This window comes from Numida meleagris, chromosome 3, assembly GCF_002078875.1.
Source record: "Numida meleagris isolate 19003 breed g44 Domestic line chromosome 3, NumMel1.0, whole genome shotgun sequence".
Lineage (NCBI taxonomy): Eukaryota > Metazoa > Chordata > Aves > Galliformes > Numididae > Numida > Numida meleagris.
In genome coordinates, this window is record NC_034411.1 from 70,605,867 (window position 1) to 70,628,671 (window position 22,805).

Below are 22,805 nucleotides of genomic sequence, written 5' to 3' on the forward strand. Positions count from 1 at the left end.
CAGAAAAAAGAAAAACAAAAGTAAGCAACACTGCTGTTCTCTTCTCTCTCCATGACTCTATTTTAATGTCTCAACAAACAGGAAAGGTGAGTCCTTAAACTCTGACTGTTACCCTATTAATATTTGTAAAATAAGGCTTTCCCAGAAAAGTCCATCTTGAAGAATATTACCAACACAAAGAGAATATCATACTACGCGTAACCAAGAAAGCGAGCAGTACAGTAACACAAGCCCAACAATAACAGCAGAACAGTAAAGTCCTAGGCTACAGCAAGTGAGGATACACTCAAACTCAACAACCACATGCACAAAAATAAAGGAAAGAAACTACTTACCTTCAGAATACCTCAAATACATAGGCACAGCACCATATCGCCATCAACCCTTAAATGAGGTCTGGGAAGGGGTGGATCCTGGCTCCACCCCTTCTGGTCACTCGGGGACATTGCATGCACCTGAGCTCCCTGGTAATTTGAACTCTGGTAGTTTGAATAAAGACACCTATTCTAAGAGGGAAGTTATTCATGTGCCTGTTTAAAAGGTTGACAAGATTAAGTAAGAGGTATCTGACTTTATATCCTGATTATGTTTATCGAAGAGGGGCAGAACTGAAAGCAGTTAATTACCTTTTTTCTAAGAACACTCGCATGGTTAGCAAAAGAATCCAGGACTCTATGCAAATATCAAGAGGCCAAGTTTATGTTTTAGGCTAACTGCTTAAAATACATAAGGCTGAACTGATTTGGTTTACCGTAACTAATGTGATTTAATACAAGTTGTACAACTTTTAATACAACACTGAGAATTAAAGAAAATATTACAGTGAAGCTGAGTTACTATTAATACTAGTGATGTGGGTACAGTGTTCCTGTCTTGGGACAGGGTGATGAACTAGACAACCTTTTTAAGTCCCTTGCAACCCTACTCTCTATAAATATTAAATTAAACCAGAAATACATCAGAGATGTGGCTCTTAGTATTGAACTGGTGCTAAATCATATTAACTACCAATAATAATCAATCCTTTTTTAGTCTAAGGATTTGTCTGTCTTTCTAATTATAAATCTCAGCAAAAGAATTCTACCTAAGTAAAAAAAAAAACTGTTTTGAATAGGTAAGTAAATTAATAATGGAACCAAATCACTTAATGTCTAGAGCTGATTATAAAGTTTCCTTTTTATGCCCTTATCAGTTTTCATAGATGCATGTCTCCTTCTCTCTTTAAGGCAGAACCTTAATATCTTTTCTTCACAATAAGTCATATTTCGTAATGATTAGAGACTTAAGACTTCAGAAAGTAATATTACAAAGTCATATTTAGGAAAAAATAGATCTGGAGAATTTTTATTATTTTTTTCAGACACAGAGAAAGTAGTCTATGGTAAAACTTTGGTACTACTGTATATAACAACCTAATGTCTGTTTCAAAGCACCTTTCCTATTTTTTTACATGTCAACAGAAAGTCACTCTCTACAAAATGGAGATTGGATCAATTTTCACTTGAGAAAATTTTCTCTAGTTCTACATACTATGGTTTATAGCATGTATTTAATGTATAAACTATCATTTGTAGATTATGCCATGATTTATGACTCATGTTCTAAAATACACTTCTAGCAGCACCACAAAAGCTGAGATTTACTAATGAAATTTAGCAACACTTAGCCCAGTAAGCTCATCCCTATTTTCAATTCCTTCATTGTTATTAAAATTATCTTCACCTGTACAGCTGTTGCACTAATTCTATCTATCAGCTACAACATATTAGTTCTGCTACCATACTGTTTTCATTTCAGAAGCAATCAAAATATTCACAGACATTTTTTCAACTTTTTCCATAATATTAATTAAATTGCCACTACAGTTTTGCAACCCTGCTCTGAAATCAATTTTAAGAACAGTCCTAATGAGCTGCTTTTATGTCAGCAGATGGACAGCCACTCTGAGGGACAGATGTGTCATTATTCATGTCTTGAAATTTTCCTTTTTTTGAAGTTGGTCTTCCAGAAAGAGATGTAAGGCTGCAGATTTATACTGAGATCAGGATCTGCTTTGAAAAGGCACCTTGTGGGCACCCTAGAAAGAAAATAGACCAACCTCAGGAAATTCAGTTGTTCATAGTACTCTGCATTTAAAAAACGAATCTCTTTCCTCAGGTAACATGAAGTGAAGCCTACAGGACAGAGTAAAACAGTTAAAAAATGTTTCTTTTCCTAGAATCAGATTACATTCAAAGTCCAGAGATAAAAGCTATATAGTAGCACACTCTGTGTTATGACTAAAGGAATTAGGAACTTAAACCTATAGAGAAGACGACTTCAAGGCTTATGTTAAGAACATTCACAACTGTGGAGGCCAGTAGAAAAACTGAATGACTGTGTCCAGATAAAATGTCGGCATTGGGAACACTGGTTGAGGTTGGTGATCCACAGCACCATGGTTTTGGAGGCAAAGATAAGTAGCTCAGTTTTTTGGCTGAAAGTTTCATAAGAGACTGACAGCCCCAGTAAATCCTCGAATGCATTAAAAAGAGTGTGGCCAGTAGGACAAGGGAGGATATCCTTACCTTCCACTCTGCCCTGGTGAGACTGCATCTGGAGCACTGTGTCCTGTTCTGGGCTCCCCGGTTCAAGAAAGACAGGGAAGTTCTAGAGAGAGTCCAGTGGAGGACCACAAAGATGATGAGAGGCCTGAAGCATCTCCCTGATGAGGAAAGGCTGAGAGACCTGGGACTGTTCAGCCTGGAGAAGAGAAGGCTGAGAGGGGATCTTATCAATGCTTATAAATATCTAAAGGGTGGGATTCAAGTGGATGGAGACAGTGTCTTTTCTGTTGGTGCCCAGAGGCAGGACAAGGGACAACAGCCACAAACTGAAACACAGAAGGTCCATCTGAAATGAGGAAAAACTCCTGCTTCCTGTGAGGCTGACGGAGCACTAGAACAGGCAGCCCAGAGAGCTTGTGGAGTCTTCTCTGCAGATATTCAAAACCCACCTGGATGCTTTCCTGTGCAACCTACTACTGGGAATCTGCTTTAGTGAGTGGGTTGGATGAGATGATCTCCAGAGTCCCTTTCATCCCCTATGATTCTGTGATTCTGTGAAAATACAGGCCAGAAAATGCTAACTGATTGGAAAGAGATGTGAAAAAAAACAAAGCAAAATTCGAGGAGGCAGTGAGAAATGGAACCTGCCTCCAAAAGCCATAACTCTAAACATGATGCTACTATCCTAAAGGGGTGCAGGGAGAAGCTGCAAAGCACTGGCAATTGATTTTACAATGGCACTTCAAATGACCACAATTTTGGAGAGCTAGGGGACTTTTGTTCTGACTCACACAAAGCATTGGATATAAAAGAACATGTATCCAGGCAATATCATGTCTTTTGAAAGAGACATTGAGCAATAACAGTGTTTTTCTTTGAACTGTACCAAGAGCTTTCTTCCCAGTACAGTTTTTATGAGAATAATTGACTGCGATTTCAGATAAACTTCTTACAAGCACTGAATTGTGGTAGGGAGACTCTAGGGGCAGCAGGGTGTTTCCAAGGTGGAGGCATGTAGGTAATGAATATACTGAAAAAAAAAAACCCACATTTTTCATGTAAACATCTGCTTTAGTTTTATTCCAGTCACCACGTGTTGTATTTATTTCCACAAGAGAATGCTAAAACAATCTTTAACTCACTGACTGTGATTTAAGGGTGAATTAATATGCAATAGGACTAAACAAGAAGATGCTTAATAGTAACTTCTCCAAAATTCTTCTAATGTTTTGAGCAGTGACACTAAGCTATTCATAATACTTACATGACTTCCAGTACCCCCTAACACATCATAATTATTCATAGGATATTGAGCCATTTTGAATAATTTCACACATATCAGTGCCCATAATTGTTTCAGGAAATCCAGTATCACGTGCTTCATTACTGGGAGTTATCCAGAGAGGTCATTTGTTGTCAGCACTCCCTCCACAGAACAGTTACGAACTGCATTATTTATTTTCATTATTTCTCTCTCCACTTACTCAGTCACTTAAAAGTGTATTGGCATTTCAAGCTAAGCAGGCTAATAGTAACTACAACATTTTTTAATGGCAGTATGCTGTTTCCTTACCATACTGTGTTATCATAGTGGCTGACAATCACATTGCTGTTTTTCCTTTTTTTTCAAAGTTATTTGATGAAATAAATGAACTTGGCTAATATAATTGTTAATGCCCTTGCAGAAGTTCCCATTTGTGAAGAGTCATAGGGGCCTATGTGATACAGATGTGTTGCTCATTTGATGCTACAAATGGAGGTTGGTGGCTCTGCCTATGGCAGTGGGGTTGGAACTTGATGATCCTTGGAGTCCCTTCCAACCCAAGCCATACTATGATTCTACGATTCTATACCCTTACTTGATGGAAAATAAAACATTGTAACAGAATGGTTCAAAATTGGAACCTGTTTAATTATTTTAGTTTATTCTGTTTTACACAACTTAGTAATGCAGAGTTTCGTATCTATCAGAGCAGAGACATTTTTTCTCATTTCACCTATTCCATCCTGTCAAATGTAGAATAATTAACTCCTAGATTCCTTCTCTTTGTTACTCCCTTCTGATGCTCTTGTTTTTTGATCAAGTGAAAAAGAATCTTACGTTTATTACCATGCATACTACCACATCACTAACATCTGTTTGGCAAAAGGCAATGGCATGTCATACATCTGTGTACTTGAAGTCACAGTACATCACAGCCTTAACACAACTATGCAATACACATATTACTACATACTATGTAAACACACTGTACATGCTGGGTAATCTTGACTCCAGCATAAGCATTATTGTGATTCTGAAGTGTCCTATTTACACATATTGTGTACATATTAGATCAAGTTTGACTGTGTGCAGTTTTATGCTCAATAGTTATCAACTTCAGCTATGAAACTCATGAATTTGAATTTTAAAATGTAAAGTTCTTTTCTTCTTTCCTGCTGTGATGTTCTGTATCATTTTTATCTAAGTATTTTATCACAGCAGTGAAGGCTTTTAGAAACGTTGAAATAAAAAGTTTAGTGCATAGCAATAAAAAGACAGCTTATTGAAAGAAATAATTTGATCTGGAGAGCTTCAGACAGACACAATTCTTCAAGTATCCTAACAAGCTTACATTGCACTTCTCTACACAGTTGTCTATAGCATAAATATCCTTATGTCACAATAATCAGAGATTATAAATAAAATAATAGGTGTCAGATGTCAATGATTTCACAAAAGACTAGCAAACCATAACTGCCTGTATAATAATGTCTGCATGAAAGAGACATTTTCCCTTTCTTCTCCTCCTGATGCCTATGGTTTGACTGCTTTTCTCTGGGGTTCGTTCAGCCTGTAATGACAAAGCTGGTATCACTTAAGTATCCAAGCACACTAAACACAGATTGAATTGGTGCAGCAACATACAAAATGAATCAGAAATCTGTTTTCACGCCTACGAAGCATCAGTGTATCTTCTGTTTTTAATGAAGTCTTGGTTTTTAGTCAAAGGGAAAAAGGAAAGGCAAACAGGGAACCTCTATGTATCATTAAAAACAAAAAAAAATGTCATTAGAGCACAGATCATCAGTGTTCAAAAGCAGTCATTTCAGTGTACTGTCAGCTTTGCCTATTCTTTTTCTTTTCATGCTGACAAATGACAACTTTTGCTTCATCCATAAAAAAGCTGACAGGTGGAGCAGCAGCTGAGCAGCTGCAGGCATTTGGCTGCCTGTAGCTTGCTGCTGGTGGCTGAGAACTTCCCTCTTCACACTGATGTTCATCTTTCTGGAGAACTTGGGAAGTTAACAACACAAAGCCTACTGCAACAGTACCAATATCACAAAAGAAGCCAAAAAAGTTAGAAGGACTTTGTTCCATTTAATTCCAAAATACAAATACGCATGTATCCCTCCTGAATTAGATGAACAGGACAGAGAGAAGACTCTATGATGCCTAAATGGTTTGACAAGAAAGGAAGGAAACTGAAAATCCACATCCACTACAGGTTTCACATTAAGATGTGACTTCTTAGTCTTAGCAACCTAGTATGTTAACAGGAGTTATACCACTTTAGAGCAGACAATTATTTTCAAAATTTGGACCTTAAAGCCCAGGTCCCCTTTCTGAATCTGTAGAAAGATGACTTCACTATTCTACCACAGTGTCTCGTCTACTAGAGAGACATAATGGATTCCTGAAGGAGAGAAACAAAAAAACCCAAGACATTCCTGGTGGAGATTAGGTACATATGACATCTCCTAAATATACTGTCAACAACTGGTAGGAGATACATGGATACGGAGAGCAGAAAGCAGAGCCTGCCTTTCACCTGAGCCAACTTCAATGCTTATTTTGCAACTCTGCTCCTCAACTCTTATTAGAATCCTCCAGAATATTTATCCATTTGAGCATCTATGACATATACATCTGTTTATTCAGCTTGCAAATGTGCAATACTGACAGAAATGACTGTCAAAATATTTACTTTGAAAATGAAATGGAAAAGAACATGTGAGACTAAGAGCTGTGTTAAAACATAGTACAATAGAAGTTTTAATGAATCCTTGAACATAAAATAAACCTACTCCAATCAGGGGAACATACATAGAGATAACAGTCAGGAGGTCCTCTGTTTCTTTCCTGTTTCTTTCTTCATACTTTGTTGTTCTTGTTGAAGGAAGACTCCAACAACAAGCAATCTTCAACTCTGCAATTCTTCTTTGCTACACACTACTGATCTCTTCACTAAATCTACCCTCTAAGAAAGTAGGCCTTGCATAGGAACACATGTAGTTTGATATGTAATCTGTCTGGAAATTCATAGAAACCCCTCCTCAGGAGCCAGCTTCTCTTCTATCTAGAGTTATACAAAGATACAGTCTAGCTGACTTCTTTAAATCAACCTGATATGCAGCGTTAATGGACATCACCAACTGAATTCAGTTCAGCTATGTGTTCTTGTCCATTCCCACTGCCCCTGTCAATTTAAAGCATTATTATCCTCACCTCCCACATTAGTTTACTTCTTGGCACATTCACAGTAACGATTAAGGAACACTCAGAAGCTACTGACTTCTGTCAGTTCAGCATAACTTAAGCCCTAGTAGCCTAAATGCTAGACAAAACAAAGATAGGCAGTGATTCTGTCTGTCTGTCTTTATTCCATCCATATGCCAGTAAAGGATTTGAGAACCTTTGCCAATTGCAGTCAAATCTGAAAGCTGACAAGTCTCCAGATGAGTAAGTTACTATAAAGCTTGTGAAACTCCATACTAAAAAAGAGATACCAAAACTAATATGTGCCAACGGGAATGAAAATCTAGGCATCCTTTCTTCTGCTTAACCAGCTTTCAACTCACAACATCACTGAATGGCTTTGGAGGATCAGTCCATGGACAAGGGTACACCAATAGAAGTGGCCTTGTCCCTTCAGCCACCTTCCTGAGGATGGCCCACTCCGTCTGGCCATCTCGATTTCTTCTTGCCCAAGGGTCTATTCATTGCACCCCTTTCTGCCTTTGGAGGTCACCATTCGGTGAAACGTCTGCAGGCCTGAGACTGGACAGCAGGACCACATGTGCCTTGCAGTTTACTCAGGATTTCCTCACAACAGGAAGTCCTTTCCCACTATGTACACAGGGGTGCCATTTATTTTCAGATGTCAATTTATGGCTGGGAGCAATGATTTTGTAAAAAGTCATATCCTGTTTGTGTTTTGTGCCTTTTCAGGTGCTCGGCTGCCTCAGAGCAGGGAGCAGCGACAGCCAACAGCCATTTACCTCATGAATACTGGAGCAATACACTGGACACATTTCTCTAAAGGGAATTGTCTCCTCCTCCCTATTCTCCTTCGTCATGTCTCCACAAATATATGTTCCAGTGTTCTAATGCTTTCCTATGTTTAGATACCTACATTCAGTTATATACAACTTAGTACTGGAAGGTACCAGGGGAGATTCACTTCTGTGCTCATTTGGTTAAAGTTCATCTGAACTTCTACACTGGACTGTCAGAATGGGATGATCCTACTCCTAGAAATGGTGTGTACTTTGTACATTCAGAGATGACCCTTTAATTTGACAAACAGAGCATTTTATCTGTACATTAAAAACATATAAATGAAGATGGATTTTCTTACTCTCTCTCTATATATCTTTTCCAAACGCTTTAAAACATACTGACTGCCAAATTACTCCATAGGAAATAATTTTGTAACATTGTTGCAACAACGTAGCCCAATATAATACCTCTGAGGAAGCAGAGATTGTTTTATGTTTAATCACAACTGACTGGAGTCTCCTAGATTCACGATCTCATGCCCACAGGTACAAAGAAGTATGCAAATATTCTGCCATGAGCTTAGGTCCAAAGACATCTATATATATCCAGGTAGTCTGTCCAGGATTGCTTGCGATGACAAAGAGGACAAGGCACACTGGTTTTCAAGCCCCTTCCCACACTTCCTCAGTTCTTCTTAGAAGTTCACAGGTTTTGGATGTGTCTCATACTACACCTTTCAGAATCTGGCAGTGATCAATCTCTATATCCTGTCCCAATTCTTCAAATCATCAGGATTTATTCACTGTCTTTGTTTCAGATCTGATTGTCCTGAGAAATTGAGAGTAGATGTGTGCTAGGATCTTAATGACCTGCTGCTGTTGATGTCAGCAACATAAGTGATTTTTATAGCCCTTCTCCTGCTGATATTTTCACCCATGCATTCACCTTCACTCACCTTTCATATCAAAATAATATTTTTAACAGTCTTCCATAGCCCTAGAAGATTCCTGGGTTTCTATTTTCTAATACATTGCAGGTACCTTGGCACCTGCTGGCAATAAAATGACAGCTGCCTTTTAGGATTCACATGGTTTCCTCTGAAAAGTCTCCCAACCCTCTGGTTCTGACATTCAGTGTTTCAGCTTTATATTATGTTAAAATTTCCAGTTTCCTGGCCCAGAATTATTAAAGAAGATTACAAGTCCCTTCTTTCTATACATATATACATATATATATATTTGCCTGTAAATTCTAATCTGATTCAATTTTCATATTGTCTCTCTATTTTATTGGATTTATTGGATAAGTTTTATAATGTGCCTGTCTCTATTCTGAACTTCCGTTACCTAAATTTTTTTCTATGACAAACTGGAAAAAAAGTTTGAGAAGTAAGAGAAAGCACACTTGCAAAAAAAAGACAGAGAGAAATCTGTTGAGTAATGAAAAAAAAAAAAGCATTTATTACACTATTAAATAACATTCTAAGTTCTCCATCTGTGAATTGCCATAATAACTCTTCACTGACTCTCCTGTTACATATTTAGCAGGGACTATATACTGGTTAATAAGAACTTCATTGGCTATAATAGACATGTCACTTGACATTAGATGAAGATCTTGATCCAGGTTCTATATTCAGTATTCAGACTTAGGAGGGGCAGCTGACTCTCTCCTAAGATTATGAGCATAGTGACCAATGACAGGTAGTAAATATGAAGTTCAGTTTGCAGACTCCTGTTGCAAGAAATTTGGGATGCTAAAGAGAAAACAGCTTTGCTATAATCAGGCAGACATTTTAATGAGTTTGTATTAATAAGAAAAAGCTTATTTTCTGCATGATTCCATCACAGTGGATGTTTCATACAATATTAAACACTGAAATGTAACTTCAAACAGCACACATGGTTTGTATTTTCAGTGTTACATTGTTAGTACTGTTCAGTTGGAAAATAAATATTTTACAATGGGAAAAAAAAAGAAATTTCAAATACTTTGTCATCGGATCATTATGATAATTTGGAAACTTGTTTCAGAGCCATTAGCATGATCATCAAAATCTACTGATAAAAGTATAAGAATGTAAGCCTTGAAAGACAAAAAGATTAAATCCCTAAAGAGTGTTCAAACAGCCTCTCTAACCCTTTGCACTGGTTATGATTGTTGTCTGGGTGTGTCATCCAGTTAAAGATAAATGTAAAAGTAAGATAAATGTATAGTTTAATTTTGTTCTATAGGCTTCTGCATGTCACTAATACATCTCCTGCACATTCATAACCTAGAATAAAGATTAAACACAGAGATATTTGCTAGACCTCTTATTTACATCCTCTCTTTGGTCACAACCCTCTGTTATGTCAGGCACAATTTCCTTGTTCACTGAGGAAGAAACTAGTATTTTACAAGGTCTGCTCCAAAAGTAATGCCTCCTATTTTATTACATGGGCCCACAACATAAAAGGCATGGTGTGGCAGTAAATGTTGAACCTTCCCACCAGTATTCCATTATGTGTTGTTGCTGTGTGACAGATGGCAGCAGAGGAGCAATCTGACAAAATGACATCTGACATGGAAGTGCATGTGAAGCAAAGGTGTGTCACTGAATTCCTCCATGTGGAAAAATGGCTCCTGTTGACATTCATTGATACTAGCTGAACAGTTATGGAAACCAAACAGTGTCTGTCAGCACTCTGAAGCAGTGGGTGGTGTGTTTCAGCAGTGGCAAAAGCAACATGAAAGACAAGTCACCTTCTGGACAACCAAGCAGCTGTCGCACCTCTAAAAGAATGTCTTATCTGTGTGAATTGGCTAATGGTGGAAACAATGTTGAAAAATAGCTTTTAGTAGCAGAGAATTTGCTCTGTCAAATAGTGTTCTGTATCTGCTGTAGTTTCCATGGAAATAAATATGAGGCATTATTTTCAGAGCGACCTACTTACTGCAGAACACAAAATTATAAGGGGGGAAATACACTCAATGATAAAGTGCATATCAACTGAAATATCACATAACAAGTTTAAACTGTTTAATAGTTTAGAGGTTTATTCACATATAGTATACTTCTCCTGAAGTAAAACAGTATGAATAAAGTGTAATTTGTACTCATACGATAACAACTGGTTCTAATAATTGTTTTCATCAGAGTAGTAAAGTAGATACAGACTTCATCATAAAACTTCCAAGCTGAAAGCACTTTAAGAATATCTTATAACACAATAAAAACGTTCACTGGTAATGTTTATACATGTAAGCAGTGACATTTTTCTGTGTCTATATGTATAGAAGCATGGCTAACACCACCAGCCTGCTCCTTATATTGGCCCTATCAGCAACTCTTAAGTTCCACCACAGCCATGGAGAAAGGGAGTTCTAACCACTCCTCTCTGTGTGAAAGTAACTTCAATATACACTTTCTGATTCACACACCCATTAGCTGTTATTTTTCTGGTTGTATGGGAATATCAGGAACCACTTTGGATCTTTTCCTAGGTACCTGCTCTTTTTGGATTTGGCTGGTTAGATATTTTTGCAGGCATTGTTGTATGTGTCTTGCAACACCATGCAAAGCACAAAGCTCATCTCGGTGACACACTGCAATTATCCTTCTGGTCTGGGGCTGGAGGCAAGATCTCTTGCAGAAGCTCACAGCACAGGTCTCTGCTTTCCACATGGTAGTGGCTGTGCAGGGATCCTTTTGTGACCTCCTTGGATGGATTTGTGGCCTTCAGGCATACTCCAACATTTTTGTGGTCCCTCATTCCTTTGGTATCCCCCACACTCATAAGCTTTCCCCAACTCCAATAGGCTAGGGTTTGTTCAGCAGCCTTGTCGAGTGGGGGGACTCAAACTTGCCTTATATTTCTTATTTGTACAAATGTAAGCTTTAATTATTGATATTGGCCTATTGAGATGGACTTACAACGTCAGTAGATAAAGGAAGTGCAACTGACATCATCTACCTGGACTGGTACATAGCATTTGACACTGTCCCGCGTGACATCCCCTGGCCACCAAATTGGAGAAAAATGGATTTGATGGATGGACCACTAACTGGAAAAGGAATTAGCTGGATGGTCACACTCAGAGAATTGTGGTCAGTGGCTCAATGTCCAAGTGGAGACAGGTGATGTGTGCTGTTCCTCAGGGACTGATGTTGGGACTGGTGTTATTTAATATCTTTGTAGACAGCATGGACAGTGAGATTGAGTGCATCCTCCGCAAGTTTGCTGATGACACCAAGCTGAGTGGTGCAGTTGACACGCTAGAGGGAAGGGATGCCATCCAGAGGGACCTGCACAGGCTTGAGAGGTGGGCCCATGCCAACCTCATGAAGTTCAACAAGGCCAAGTGCAAGGTCCTACATTTGAGCTGGGGCAATCCCAAGTACAAGATGCAGGTTGTGTGGATAATGGCTTGAGAGCAGCCCTGAGGAGAAGGATTCTGGAGTGTCAGTTGATGAAATATTCAACTGTTGGGGAACGCCACAAGTTTCCCCAAAAGGGTTGCCCTACCGGTACTTGCGTGGGGAACGCAAGATCAACTCAATATGAGATGCGTCCGACTTTATTGTAGCAACACAACATCTTATATAGCATATATGCTTCCAGGGATACAGGGTCCAGGGATACAAGCTCTATGCAACGCGCACGCTAACAGTATCGTTGCCTGAGTTATCTCCATATATGGGATATGTTGTTAACTACAGCACTATGGATACAGAATATTATGGATATGCTGGAATATACTAGAACACACTGGAAACACCACATTCCACGTATCTAGGGATTACGTCATTACATCATAAATCATTAGTAAATCAGTAGCTACGTGCTGCCGAGCAACCTGCTTCTCAACATTCAACACGAGCTGGGAATGTGTGCTTGCAGCCCAGAAGGCCAACTGTATCCTGGGTTGCATCAAGAGAAGTGTGACCAGCAGGTTGAGGGAGGAGATTCTGCCCCTTTACTCAGCTCTTGTGAGACCTCACCTGGAGACCTGCATCCAGTTCTGGAGACCCCAACACAAGAAGGACATGGGGTTGTTGGAGCAGGTCCAGAGAATGGCCACAAAGATGATCAGAGGGCTGGAGCACCTCCCCTACAAGGACAGGCTGAGAGAGCTGGGGCTCTTCAGCCTGGAGAAGAGAAGGCTTCAAGGAGACCTTATAGCAGCCTTCCAGTACCTGAAAGGGGCCTATAGAAAAGCTGGGGAGGGACTTTTTAGAAGGGCTTGTAGCAACAGGACAAGGGGAAATGGCTTCAAACTGAAAGGGGGTAGATTTAGACTAGATATCAGGAAGAAATTCTTTACTGTGAGCGTGGTGACATGCTGGAACAGTTTGCCCTGTGAGGTTGTGGATGCCCCCTCCCTAGAAGCATTCAAGGCCAGGCTGGATGGGACTTTGAGCAGCCTGGTCTAGAGGGAGGTGTCCCTGCCTATAGCAGAGAGGTTGGAACTGGATGATCTTAAAGGTCCCTTCCAACCCAAACCATTCTATGATTCAATGATAATACAACTACAATTCTAGGTGTATGTATTTATGTATGTGTACATATGTATATTAAATGTCTACCTTCATATACGTATAATAATGTTACATATATGCAGACATAAACATATCAATACTAAGTATAAATATGTATATATAAAATCTATATTTATGCATATCTGTACATGCTTTTACATATATATTTTATATAAAAATAAATCTATAAACAATGATTTTTCTGTCTATTGTCAAAAGACATGGAAAGGCAGACAATCATAGGATCATTGCCTTGTTCGGATGGGCAGCTCCTTGCCATAAAGCAGCAGTTTTATTTTTTTTTAATTTAGGTACACTTGCTTCCATGATGCCTTTCCAGTATGGACCGAAAGGGATGTCTTGTCCTGCCCAGCTAGCTGAGGACTACCTGAGAATATGTGAGGTTCCATCAAGCAAACCTTTTTCTGCCTTAGTCCAATCAAATTGCTTGAAATTTAGATGTGGCCTGAGCCAGATCTAACCTCCAAGAAACACAGTGACAGAAAGTTCTACAGTAGAGTAATCATAAAACTTCCATACACATCAGGATATTTACCCTAGAATAAATCTGCCTTAGCCTCTACTAACTTCTGTAGTTCTGTTAATATAGTTCATGTATATCTGCATTTTCCAGCCAACTTGGAAATTGAAAAAATTTTGTTGTGATTTCAGTATGATATATTTAAGAGTGAGCTCAGGAGTGCAGCATATTTTGGTCAGTCAGAATTATATTGGAACATATTCAAACCACATCTGAGAATTTACAAAATATTTTTTAGTTTGATTATTTGCTGAAATAACAGAACTTATGCTAGTCCTGTCTGATGTTGAGTCAGGTTATATGCACACTGGCTGTTACCAGCAGTTGCCTACAAAAGAAAAAGGCAGCACTGATTTGTGTTTTGAAGCACTGTATTCGTGATCATTTACTTCCTGAATGAGGCTGTGAAATTACAAACGTATGCATTTATTTTAATGCACAAATACTCTTTCAGTGTAAAGCACTATACTCACTTGCTCACATACAGCGAGCAAAATTCTCTTTATAATATGTGATTTTTTAAGTGTTGTGTTCTCTACAGATTGCCTACTTAGAGGCCTCATTGTGTTTGCTTCACTTCAAAGCCAGCCTGCAAAAAATATTCTTTGAAAACAATGGAAATTCCTTAGATTCATGTGGCACTTCAGAAAGTTTAGTTTAATGCTGTGACATTTTTGGGAGACTTTGATCAAAGAATTTCAGAAGCATAAGCTTGTAAAATATTCAAACCAATCTTTCTCTTTCCGCAGTGCAATCATGAAATAGTCTGCTAGCACTGTTTGAATCTGACATTTTTTGAACATCTTATTGACTCAAAAACTTTTATAAGAAATCATAGTTAGAGCAAGCAACAGGAAGATTGAAACAGTTAAAAAAAAAATGGAGCATTATCTATATTACAAATTTTGGTAGTAGCTAAAAATTCATTTAAATGGTATAACACCTGGCTTTTCTATTACTTGGTTTTTTGAAACTCCTTCTGAAGTGGAATTTTTCATGCGCTTGGTCAAACTGATTTACGTTTGGGAATTTTTCCATAAAACACATTTTCTATTGTGCTTATGTATAGAAAACTACCATACTGTTTTTCCTTAGTATGTTTCTACTGATGTGCTTAGACCAGAAATATCTCGACTAAGCAAACTGTTGAAGTACTCGCTCAACATGAATAGCAGTGTGAAATGGAGAAAAAACAGAAAGTGTTTTTAACATTATAAATTGTCTTCAGGTAAATGTTCTCTACAGACTTAGCTCAGGAAAAAAAAAAAAAAAAAAAAAGTCTCCCAGATTGTATTAAGTTTAAGGAGTAAAAATAATTACAGAAAGGAAACTGGAATAAAGCTCTATCCACTGAGAAATATATTTCTAGTGTTGTTTACAAGCTAAGTAGCATGAGAAAAGGAGCTAAAATGCTTTTGGATAGCATACAGAAAGGTCTGCATGACAAAGTTTAAATTCCAAGAAACAGAAAATTTGCTTAATTCAGTAATTGTATTTATGCATTAGGGCAGCCTGACTGCACTGTCAGAGTCACCAGTAACCTTTATCCAAATGTGTGGTAATAGGATGTAACAATTTTGGTATTTTCTGTCTGCCTGTCAGTGGAACAACATGAGTATGGATTTTTGTTTTTATTTTCAGTCCTAAGTTAGTTAAATATTTCTGGGGACCATTAAATGGCCCTGGCAGGGTGCTGCTAAGTAAAACAGATAATCTGTAGAATTTTATTAAACTACATAATTGATGCCTCTGACAACATTTTAGATTTAATCAGCCAAGCAGACATTCCTTCCAGTCTTCTGGTCCTCTGTTCTCATCATGGACTGCTTCAGGACTGCAGAGACAAGTTTGTCTCTTAAGGAAGGCTTTCTTGCAGAGAAGAGACAGAAAAATTGTATTCATGGTGCTACATTCTTACCAATGAGTGATAGTAGTGGGCAATGCCCCGCTGAGAGAGCCAGAGGCACCCATCTGCTGACTCAACCTGTCATTTAAAGGAATTTTGCATCTTGCTAGGGGCCTGGAGCTGGGAAGTTGTGGAGAGACTGTCAGAGCTTGTCCAGCTCTCTATTACCTCGTGATTTTCTTCTATGTAAGCACCAGTGCTACTGCCAGGGGCAACCAGGATATTATCAAAAGTGAATATACAGTTTTGTCTCAGTCCTACCAGAGAGGTATGAGCAAGAACAGACTGATACTGCACGCCAATAAATGACAGCATAGCTTGTATCAGCAATAGGGTTTTAGTTTCTACAATCATGGGACCCCATCTGAGGATCCGTGTTTGCCTGGGTGAGATAGGATCCACTTCACAAAGTAGGGAAAAAGTCTCTCTTCAAACAGTATGGATGACCTGGTAAAGGACAGCTGAAGTGCTTTAAACTCTCCAGAGGGGAGGGAAAACAGAGGACGAGGCTGAGAGTTACCAATAGCTCTGTCAGGGAGTAATGGACAAGGCTAGCAACCAAAAGGACTAGGGTGATAGGAGTGAAAATGAACAGAAAATCAACCTAACAGGGCTTAAACAGGGTCACCATGGGCTTCTGCATGCGAACAATGTAATGTTTGCAGGGCAGCATTATGGGGAAAAAAATCAGATCCTTCTGAGGAAGTCAGCATGATGGGGTGCTTCTCTGAAGTGCCTGTACAGTAATGCACACGGCATGGGGATTAAACACAAGTAGTTGGAGATATGAGTGCTGTTGCAGGGCTGTGACCTTATTGAGATCACAGACACATGGGCTGGCTCCCATGACTGGGGTACTGTAAAGGAAAGATACATGCTCTTTTGGAAGGACAGGCCAAGATGTGAAGATGGAGTTGCCCTTTATGTCAGAACAGCTGGAGTGCATGGAGCTCTGCCTGGGGATAGATGAAGGGCCACCTGAGAGGTTATGTATAAGGATTTGTGGTGGGTTGACTTTGGCTGTCTGCCTGATGCCCACCCTAATACTCATTTACTCCATTTCTTCAATAGGTCAAGGAGAGCAAATAAGATGAAAAAGCTCATGGGTCAAGAGATAAACAGATAAATCATTTGCAAATTGCCATCACAGACAAAACAGGCTCAACCTGAGGAACATTAATTTAATTTATTGCCAATTAAAATAGAATTGGTTGTTGAGAAACAAAGACAAAATCTAGAATACCTCCCTTCTATCCCATACCTTCTTCTTCCTTGTTTCAAATTCACTCTTTCATCTTGACTCCCCTAAATCCTCCTCTGCACAGCCCTGGGAGCACAGGGGGAATGAGTTCATAACAATTCCCCTCAGATGTTCCTTCCTCCTTTTTCTCCTTACTTCAGTGAGAGTCCTCTCCATGGGCTGAAGTCCTTCAGGAAATACTTCCTGTCAAAGAGCCTGCTGCAATGTGAGCTCTCCACAGGCTGCAGCTTCCATTGTGAATATTGACAAGCTTGCTTTCAGTAAGTTTTTCTGCACTGTCTCCAATAAGATCAATGGTTTTTCACACAATATATACTTAAATATAGTATAGTACGTGGAATCTATATCACAGTATGCTATAAATGCTGAAGGAGTCATAGCTGGGCTAGACAAGATTAAGAAACCAGAGGCTACAGGATATCTACAAACTTTTTTTTTTTTTTTTTTTTTTTTTTTTTGTGGTAAAAATTGCTGGAGAATTGGGAAGAACTGCAGAGAAGGATCCCATATACTTTTCTCTTCTGCTGTGAACGGCCACAGTTAGCCACTGCTGGAGACAAGATAGGTGAGCTAGACCAACCTTTAGTCTGACACAAAGTGATTACTGTTTCTAGGAGACCTGCACACAACATTTACAACCAAATTGCAGTCTTATATATTGACATAATAAAGTAATGATCTCTGCTTAGTTCTTTTTTCCTAATAAATCCTAGCACAAATGACATCTCAATTACCACATTTTATTACAACTCTTAAGTAATTTTTCTCTTTTTCCCAACTGAGTTCAAAACAAGGCTTAAAGCACTCCTCATAAAGAAGTAAAATCTTCTTTTCACAGTAGGATGGCTCAAGGGACGATTTGAGAGCCAGTTAAAGAAAGAGGAACTAGTTGCTAACAACAAACATTTTAATTAAGCAATGTCTGCCTTTTTTTTTCCCCCCTGGGGACTGTTATTATGGTCTTCTATATTATAAGTTTTTTATTAGAACAAACACACCTCTTGAATCCTTGCAGATTAAACAAGGTCAGAACATGGACAGTTGTAACATCTGCATGAGTTAGCACTTGGGGCTCTGGGATGTGTGAATTGCTTAATGGGTTGTTAATTCAGATGTGCACTGATAATAACTGAAAGATCAACTAGTCAACATTACTTATTTGGCTACTGATCAAAGCACTATAAGAGGATGAGGCAGATAATATGAAGGTCAGAATAATTTTCTGTGGAGATTTCACTTTGGCACAGGAATATTGTTACTCCCTAATAGTTTACTGAGAAAAAAAAAAAGCTAAGATAAAATATAAAATAATATATATTATAATATTTATATATTATTTTATAATAATATTTTATATTATCAATAAAATAGATAAAAATATGCAAGCTTGAGCCAATAGCATAGAAACAGTCATAGAACTCCAGCCCAAGCAGGAACAAGTCTGACACCATGCTGCATTTAAAACTCACTGCTAAGCCCAAGGAGTCAAAGCACACAAGAACTCTGAAGGGGTCTTCCTTTTTGATGTCTCATGTGTGTGAAACCTAATTTATAACACCTAGAGTTTCCTTGAGTTCAAGGCCTACCATCCTAGTAACTCTCACTAGAGAATTTCCCATGGCCTAGTTCTGCAGTAGCATAAAACAATGGTTGCCCTGGAGAATTTCATCTAACATAATATCTAATTTAATTTGAAGGCAGGCATAGAACTAAGAAGAAATTTTTCAGTCAGTTTCAGTTTCTAATGAGATGACTTGAATGTTACTAGCATAATATTCTTGTTTCATTATGTAAGTTTCTGCTTTCGTGGTATTTCTTCTCTTTCTTTTAAGCAGGATTTTGTTCTGAGAAGAGTTTGATGAAAATAAAAGAGGGAAGAACGTGATGCACCAATCTTGTGGCAAAATGATCCACAAGAATCTATGAATTAAAAGTGCCTGTGACTGAAACGGGCACAACATTTGCATAAAAGATTTAAGTCTTCTGCAAGCTTTGCACAATTTTATCAACATAAAGTCACAATTGTTGGTGTGAAAATGTGCAAAAGTTTTCCCAGGGGCTACAGCATACAAGTGGGCCTTCTTACATTCTCTTCCAGAAAATTGAGAGAAAAGAAGAAAACAGAAAACTAAGACACTATATTACCAACAACAACACTTGGGGGAAAAAAAAAAAAAAGGTAAATTTTTCTTTGGTATATCAGTGGATTCTGTCAGTTACCTTTAAGGAAAGAATAAGTCACATGGCAATGACACCAGTTTATCTGCAAATGACATGTAGAATATATTCTGTTTCTCGATCTTTTCTATTCTCTTATTTCTCCTATGTTAGCAGGATTTTCCTTCTCTGACATGGCAATGCTAGAGATACTGCTGTTCCGCTGGAGGACACAATATGAATTATTTATTTATTTTTTGCAAAATGAAAAATGAAAAGTCCAATGTGGTAACAATTATTTGTATGCTATAACTAAGCAGCTGTAAGTTTTAGATGTTTCTAGACAACCCTGGATACATGGTACTGAGTTGTATATGTCACCATGAATCCCAGCACCAGGAACATTTAAAACAAAGCTCCTGACCTACCGTGTTGTAGGCTCAGATATGTCTGAACAAATAAATCATTGTAATGCAGAAGTGTATCTAGAAAACATGGTAGTCACATATTGACATATATTAAGCAAAAATCTGTCAGCAAAAAGATGTGAGACTGATGCTGGTCATTCGGAATATGCAACTATTTAATAAGGTATATGCGTCAAAACAGAAGACAATGCGATCTGGGATCTCATTACCTATTACAACTCAAGGAATATCATGCAACATCCCCTTTAAGGGGAAAAAATATTTTTTAAACAGTGGAATCACAAGGTGGAGGTTTGTCATCAAAAGTTTTCTTTAAGAGTAAATTACAGAGGAATGGAAAACAAATCTTCTAAATTTCAGAAGGACACCAGATGATTCCTGTTGAAAAGTATTTTTTTCTGTTAAAAAAAAAAAATAAAGATCAGGTCAGTTTAAAACAGTTGGCTACTTCCATTAGTACCTAGAAGATGTGGACACTACCACTAGTAGTACTAGTAGTGAAGATATTCACTGGCATTAATATAGAAGATATGCATTGCTATTTTAGTTCAGAAAATGAATGCCTTTTGTTTTGAATTTCTGATTTTCCCTGCTTACATTCACATTGTGGAGCAGTGTTGGAAAGGAAACTAAAACAGAGGTTGTTCCCAGACTCACATGCATCCAGTGCATTCAAATCAACAACTGGCACTGAGTGCATGAAACTAGAGCAGAGCTAGTCTGAGGTAACACAGCACCGTGCAAATGAATATGTACACTGAGTCCTTGTCATGCCCCATTTTGCTTAAAGATCTGCTTCAATCACTCTACTTGTTCCCGTGGATGTATTCTCAGTTGAAATAGAGGTAGACAAACTAACCTGTTTCTTTTTTTATACTCTTGCATAGCTCTAAAATAATGTTGCAATAAATTATATATCAATAAATCACAAGTACATTTAAAAAGATTATTAAGAAATGACAGCACACTGCAAGTTTAAAAACCAAAAGCATTAATAACAGTATAGGCTAGAAAGCCCATCCCCTAATATGCTCACTTTTTCAAGCAGCACTGATGATACTACAGGAATGACCTATTTAAGATAATCAGCTCTTTAGAAAGTTGATCTTGTAATATTTTCCACAGGTTAAACATCCAAAAGTATTTTACAGACTAAGGTACAAACTGAGAAGAAATTAGTTTATTCCAATGTGAAGTAAACCTGAGAAAACTCTTGTACAGGAACACCATTCAATACACATGCTCCAAGATGATACAGCAGTGCCATATCCTGCCAGTTTCCTCAGTGGCTTAATAGAGGCAGGAATTATCCCTCCACTTTTAAGTGTTTCAGTCTCCTTCAAGAGAGACAGTGTATGCTAATCAAAACCAAATTCCTTGATTAAGATTTTGGGCCAGTAGAAATTTTAACCCACTTGGTAGCAGAGAAGCCAACTGTTGTAGCCACAGACCCCTACTCCTGAAGAGTACTGAAGCCAGTTATCTAAGCCACCCTTAATACCTCTGAGCAAGAAGGGCAGACTTGCAAAATGTTTCAATTTAAAAACAGTATCTGCTCCTTTTTTAGTTAGGTTTCCCCACTCTTAAGCCTAGAACAGAACCCAAGTGACGCAAATTAAATCTAGCCCAGTTCCACGCTTTTAACTCCTTGGTGATTATCGAAGGTCTGAAAACTGCTGCAGATTGTGGAGGGGAAAAAAAGCATAAAAAAGGTGAAAGGATAATGGACGTGGAGATTGCTAAATTCCTCTAAATATTATTTTGAAAACATGAGCAGTAAGGAGGCTGAGAACTATGAACAATACCTTCACCTCCCCCAAAATTGTGTCTTACTTAATACAATACCCTTGAAAGAAAAGCTTAGGATTTAATTTAGTGTGCATTCAGAAGTAAGAGTGCCACCTAGTGTGTCGTTATTACCATTCCCTGTAGCTCCTTGAATTAACAGGAAGTCTTCCTCCTATACCTAAAGGAGGTGCGGGAAAGTTTGGGAGATGTCTTTTGATTTTTCTTTGTGCTGTAGCTTATGGCACAAACAGAAGTCAGGAGCCTGATGTACAAATCACTAGAAAGAGACTCTACAGGCTATGATATTCAAAGGGCAGACCATGTAACCACAAATGACCTTTATCCTTAAAATCTATTGAGGTAATCCATTTCAGCTGGTAAGCTCTGACAGGCCAGAGAAAAGGGATATTCAGGAGTAACGTTAATATATATTCTGTTTCTCTTACATGTCTTCTAACGTCTTCTTGTGTTACTTCATCTTGAGAAATTCAAATAGTCCTTGAGGACAGGTCCATCTTTCTCCAGAAACGTACAGGAGCCAGCTGGTAAGTCATTCAGTCAGAGCACAAATGAGAATAGCTCAGATGCTTTCTGATCTAAAAAAATAGTAAAATCCCTGTTGAACCTCACCACTGTGCAATGTGTAAGCCTCTGTGAATTACAGTTAATTGTTCATCAGAAAATAATCAGAAAGGAAAAATACTCCAAAATCTGACTAATACTTGTAAAGAAAATGTATTTCAAGGCAACAACAGCATTTACTCCATTCTGGAGAAATAATATAATCCTTTATTTGTTACATCACCCACTACACATTTTTCTAAAATTCTTTTTTTTACTTCCTAAATCATAATTTCAAATTCTCATATCATGTATCTCCAAGATATCTCAAGGATTCTCAGCAAACAAAATCTTACAATAATGGGTTAGGGAGTAAAGAGTAGAAAGGAAAGAAAGCTGGGAAGGAGCAGCCAAGGCCACCCCATAAGATTCCCAGTCCTTCTCTGTTCTGCAAACTTCACCTCCATGGCCACTTCCCTCCTCATGCAGCTGATCAGCAACTTCATCTGACCAATGTACAAGAAGCAACTTACACCCAACTTCCTCTGTGCCTTCCTGGTGACCCAAAGAGCCCAGCCAAGGCTATGCTGTGCTGCAAATGCTCTGGAAGACATGGCTTAAACTTTTTGAAGGAGATAAAAAGAAGTAATTGCTGAAGGAGGAGTATCCCCTTAACAGACTTTTCATCCTGTCCCTCGGAAAGGACTGCAGCTGGTGATGGTAGCAGGTGGCTCCTCCAGTGCTGATCTGAAGAACTGCAGGCAGTCTTCTCCTCTGCATGTTGCTATGCTAGAAAGTAGCTGGTTTTACACAAGCCTCCAATAAGCCTTTCC

The 22,805-nt window shown here is 38.4% G+C and overlaps 1 long non-coding RNA gene across 1 annotated transcript; it reads right to left on the reverse strand.

The window, feature by feature from the left end:
• LOC110396951 lies at positions 19,426–22,590 on the reverse strand. Its single transcript, XR_002437399.1, has 3 exons — positions 22,506–22,590; positions 21,858–22,007; positions 19,426–20,021 (listed from the first exon to the last, which is right to left on the reverse strand). It is a non-coding gene; the product is annotated as an uncharacterized LOC110396951 (long non-coding RNA).